This window comes from Hakea prostrata, chromosome 3 (assembly GCF_041222555.1).
Source record: "Hakea prostrata isolate BN-2017 chromosome 3, UWA_Hpros_2, whole genome shotgun sequence".
Classification (NCBI taxonomy): Eukaryota; Viridiplantae; Streptophyta; class Magnoliopsida; order Proteales; family Proteaceae; genus Hakea; species Hakea prostrata.
This window is the reverse complement of record NC_142602.1, coordinates 53,385,793-53,391,655: the sequence shown is the minus strand read 5'-3', so window position 1 is coordinate 53,391,655 and position 5,863 is coordinate 53,385,793. Positions and strand designations below refer to the sequence as shown.

The following is a 5,863-nucleotide window of genomic DNA, read 5'->3' as shown; positions in this document are numbered from 1 at the left end:
TCAACTTGACAGGGAAATTTATTCTTTTGTTTCCACATTGGTTTGATTTTTATATTTGAACTAATAAATCTGCTATTATCAGTCAATATATTTTTAAAGAATGGAGATTTGGGAATTTGGAATTGCTTCCACAAGCATTGCTTTCTCTATTACATTTACACAAAAAAATTAAGGTTGTTACACATTATTCTCTCGTGACTTGAAGTTAACTTTGTGATTAAAACCACGAGCGGCGGCCACTTGGAGTCGTGCTGAGCCATGCGGGCTGCACGCCGGCACCACATGGCCATTTGCTACAGAGACTTCCTTGCTTTTTTTATTAATTAATTATAGAGGAAAGGTGGTAGCTGAACGGACACTGAATCTCTTAACTAAACGTTTCTAAATATCTTCCATCACATTATGTTAAACTTTTATCCCCATTTGTCATTTAAATAATATTAAAAAAAAAAGTCTTTAATGTTAAACTTCTATCACCGTCTCTTTGAAAGCGATCAATGAATCTTGGATTAATCATCAATGAATCTATCGTTTTGATTCTTGAATTTCTTCCCGGCTTCTTGCAAAATTGGTTGTGATGGCTTATAATATTTCTTCGTCCCTTCCGCTGAAATTTACTGGTTCAGACTATTTGTTTTGGAGAATTCAGTTTTTTTCTCTTCTGAAAGGTGATGATCTCATTTGTTAACATCGGGCAGGGGTTGGTTTTCAAAATGTATGAAATCAATAGAGAACCTTCAACTCAAGCTTTCAAAACCCCATTAAATATGTTCAAACCAAATCAAGAACATGCCTGAGACATGCCATCGCTAAAGAACCCTAGAAAACTTCCTTTCCAAGGGGGCAGAGGTTACTCGAATTTATCCAGTTAAAAAAAAAGGGCCTAAGTAGTGGGAAGAATCTTAAATAGTTCAAACTTAATTCTATAGATTTAACGGTAAGATCTCAATGAGTGTTCGGTAAAATCAATCTATCCGTTCAGCTACAATTTAGCCATTAATTATTTATATCTCAATTGTCCTGGTGAAATGTGAAATTTTAAATTACCTAATAATACCTATAATCACTTGGCACAATATCTTTGCTCCATTGAGGGATTTTTTTTCTTTTCTTTCCTGGAAGTTGAGGTTCATTCGAGCCAGCTTGTGCGCACCTTGATTACATCCTAAGGGGGAGATGTTGTTTGCAAGAGTCACACTCATGACCTCTCCACTGAAAAACATGGATCTCTACCACTCTACAAACCCTGCATTGGCAACTCGGTTGAGGGATGACCAACATATTTATACCTATAGACAATTGAATCTATCTAGGCTAATTTACATACATCTTGACTAATCTTTAAGGGAGTTATGTAGAATTGAATTTTTAACCTCTTATCAGGTGTTGGTGTTGGTCTTTGTCAATTAAGCCAACCCCTTAGATCCATATAGCTCTTTTCATTTACTCATTTTATCACAATTTCTATCCATAGTGTCAGGTGCCTCTACTTTTCAAACATTTGCTTCCGTCACCTATTATATGATTGTATATGTATTATATCAATAAACATTTAGATCAAGGGATTGACAATCAACCTCAAATTTTGAGTGTTAAAATTTAAATCTTGAATCTATGATCTGTTAACAATCACTGGGGATCAAGATACTTGTCAATGTGGTTCTTCTAAGATGCAGGTTTGGCCCTTATTGTTCAAAACTACCTAGCCTACCCCTAAGCCGAAGAATTTTGACCCTAACCAAGTTAGAATGGCCTTCGAACATGAACAACATCTAGTGATTGACTTGTGACGACTAATCTAACCCAATTCAATGGCCATAGTCAAAAATGGAGCCCAATCCTAAATATATGTCGCCTTCAAAACTAATAAGATACTAAACGATCAAAGCTATGCGAGATTTGCCTTTTCAACTAATCCAACATCAATTCCTCTTATTTAGATTAATAATCAACCTAATTATCATTTTTTATGTTCAACAAAAAAATTTGTCCATTCAAGAAAAATTCATTGGACACATTAGTTCAATTTGTCACTAAAAACGGTTAAAATTACTTTTTATTATTTTATTTCAAAAATATCTCTATCAAAATATGAATGAGAAAAAAGAAGAAGTAATTTAATGGTTTTCAATAACAAATTGAACTAACGTGTCAAATAAAAATCTAATTTGAAGTATGTGTGTTTTTCAAACATAAAGTAGGGTGTTAGTGCTTTAAACTTCCATTTTGATGTGTCAGTGCAATTTGATTCTTTTTTTTATTTTTATGTAAACCTTTTATTTATAATGTATATAGTGTCAACTCATACCGTACACTACTTACTAAAATCGAAACCATACAATTTATTTATATATATCATATCATTTCAAATAAATATGACATCAAATCCATAAGATATAGTATTTTATCGGATGTCTCCGAAGAGACAAAAAATTTGGAGCATTTCTCGATTTGTGGTCATCCTTGCTCAAGGACCATGCTAATCTTTTCTATATCATTCCAATAAATATGGTAAGGTAATGATATGATATATTTATAATATTTGGTAGTTGATAAGATAATGTATGAGATAAATTTATAAAAATAAACTGGTTAGATTCGAAAAATAGAAGAATTGATGTAGATTTTGTTTTGAAACAAGATTTTTTTTCTTCTTCTCTTCAATCTGTTCTCAAATTTCTATTTATATACTTGGGGTTTAAAGTTTGTGAGCTGCCACCAAGAGCATTCCAAAAGATAATGATATTCTATGCAAAACACTCCAATGTACAGCTTGTTCAGATATGGTGAAAGGAATAATCAATTGACAACTTTAAAGATAAAGTACAAAGCATGATAAAGTCATTTTTAAATGTATACCTTTACTTTTAACTATATAATTTCTTTTTTTTGGGTACCAAGTAAAAAAAAAAAAAAAAAAGAAGAAGAAGAAGAAGAAGAAAAGAAAGAAAAGAAAGAAAAGAAAAACAAAAAACAAAAAAGAAGAGAAACCCTTCTCTTTGGAATGTTTCTCACAGACGTAGTCATATGTGATCTTATGTGAGCATTACAAGTTCAACCTTAGCTCCAGCTTCACGAACGTTAAACTAACAAAAGTCAGCGCAACGATTAATCTCCCATACACAGTGTACGAAGATACAATAAATACATCAACATTTCTGATCTAAAATTCAAATTTTTTTTTTTGTTCTTTGGGTAAAATACCACTCTTGATAGGTACTTAAGTTCAGGTGTAGTAAACACACTTTGAAGATAAAAAATGAAATCTAAAGTCAATTTTCTCTCAACTTAGTCATAGACTCATAGTCTTGAAAGCTCATTATTTGCTTAGAATGCCCTTGAACATTATTTCTATGGGTTGTGACTTGTGGGGTCCGGATTCCCACAACACAAGGTCAACACAAGGTTGGATCTTGATTTTCTGGATTTGTGTAATCGTGATGTTTTGCGTGGGTCACATGTTAATATATAGACCTATTTCTACAAAAAAAAAAAAAAAAAATCAACACAAGATCGACTCTCCCATGTGTGATTTGACAATAAACTTGTATTTCAGTCATAGTCAATGTTTTGATAGCTTGAGAATTTTGTAATGAATAATTTGAATTGATAATAAAAATGAGAATTAATTTTTTTTTTAAAAAGAATGATAATTAATGTTTTCGTATTAAATTCATTTATGCCCCAATCCTATGGTTGTGGCCTGTGGGGTTTATATTTTATGAAATCGTAAAAACTGATTATATAACAATTTACATGTTTGAGTCTCCATGACTATATAATTAAGTGATTGTGGGCCACAAGAATATTTAGTCGTCTGTGTAAAGAAGAAAACTCCCTTGACTTTTTTTTTTTTTTTTTTTTTTCTTCAAGAAACAAGTTATGTTAACTTCAACGGTGGTTTTATTGGTAAAAAGTCAACAGTTCCCAAGTCGAAGATTAGAATTCAAATTTCTTTGAGGCCAGGGGATAGCCCTGTGTATATAGTTATATGTAAAGCCTCCATTCCAATATATAAAATCGCATATTTTAGGAAAAAGAATAAAATACAAAAAGAAACAAGTTACATTGCTAGCCTTCCTTGTATTATTCTCTCTCCCTCAATATAAAATTGCATTTTTTAGACGGAAAACAAGTTACATTGCCAACCTTCCTTGTAGCATTCTCTCTCTCTCCAACCTTAAAAAAAATGCATTTGAGGCATCTATATTCTATCCACAAGAGAAATGTCTCACATTATGGGCTTGGGCATGTGTATGGATTTTAGCATGTGTATCCCAAAACGAAGGCCAAATACATGAGGGGCCACAAGGTAAGCCAGCATTGCCATTAACTATATTATCAAATGCTTTCCAAAGCGACCATCGAATCCATGAGGGTAAGTCCCATGTTTTCCAATGTAGCATGGTAACTAGATGACTACTAAAGGGTGGGGATATCCCACGCAGACTACCATGAGGAAAATGCACTCGAACCTTTGGACCGGGTTCATAATCTTCATCGATTGCCTGATCGGGACCCACCGAAACTTAAATTGATGGTCATAAAGGCCCGCATTTCGGGGGACGGGGTAAGATCTCTCGAACCATGAGAGGTGAATTGACACTACAAATACATGAGGGAACTTGCGAGATTAGCGATGCAATGAGGGAACGGCGAGATGGACACCGCGAATACGAAGGAAGCCCACGGGACGCTCCGAAAGAGATCGAGACTTCACCGAAAATGGAGGCAAGGCCTATATAAACAAATGATCAACTCACCCCTGAGGTATCCGAGTACTTTAAACATTGCCCGTGTTTTCCAATGTAACATGATAACTAGATGACTACTAAAAGGGGGATTTCCCATGTCATGAAACTACCCAACCAGGGTCATAGAGAGGTGGGTAAGCTATGGTGATTGAGTGGTTCGAATAGAGGCACATGTGTGAGGGGTTGGCTCCCAATAGTATATACACCATAGTAGGTAGTGAACCTGCTGCATTCTTGATATTATCATGTTATTGCTGGCATGCAAATATTTACTCATGCATTTGATCTTCTTGCGTATTCTCCTCACGAGTTTGGTGGAATTCATTCTTAGAAAATTTATTTTTTTAGATACTAACATTGGTATAGAGCCCACGAGAGGGTTGGACGGTAGTACAAGTGAGGCGGATGGTGAAAAGGAGATTGCGGGGGATGCTGTGACCTTGCATGATGCTCTTTGCGCGTGAGTTATACTAGTTCATTTTAATTTTAGGGTTGTAATCTAATGTATTTATCATTAGATCTTGATACGATGCTTTTAATAATAATGACTATTTTTCGTACATTTTTTATTATGTACTATGGGTTGTACATGATTATGGTGCTGCATCAAAATCCAAGGGGATGAACCAACCCATTTAGGGTGGCATGTTACAACTAGTCTCCAGAAATGAGGATTTTTTAATGAAATAATTTGATTTAATAGAGAAAATTTAATAATACAATGATAATTAATGGTTTGCCATTAAATTCTTGTATGGCACAATCCCATGATTGTGGTGTTTACATGTGAAATTTTAAAAATTTATTATATAACAATTTACATGTTTTTGTCTCTATGACCTTAGATGAAGGTGAAAAGATATGTGGACCACAGGAATATCTAGTGGTCCTATAAAGAAGTCAACCTCCTTGGTTTGTTTTTCTTTCTTTATCTTTCACCAAGGAAGTTATGTGTACCACACGATAGATCTAAGTCTTGAGTACTCAAACCTATAAAAGGCTAACCTCTTAGTTTTAGTTTTGCTTGTGCATAAATGAGAATTAAAAATTGACTAAATAGCAAAAGGGATTGAAAACAAAATGAATTAAATGAGCCCATGAATTGGTAT

General features: G+C 33.9%; 1 non-coding gene across 1 annotated transcript; it reads right to left on the bottom strand.

The window, feature by feature from the left end:
• Positions 1-2,428: 2,428 nt before the first annotated feature.
• Positions 2,429-2,533, bottom strand: LOC149022474 (U6 spliceosomal RNA). Its single transcript, XR_016172688.1, has one exon. It is a non-coding gene; the product is annotated as a U6 spliceosomal RNA (small nuclear RNA).
• Between the last annotated feature and the right edge of the window lie 3,330 nt (positions 2,534-5,863).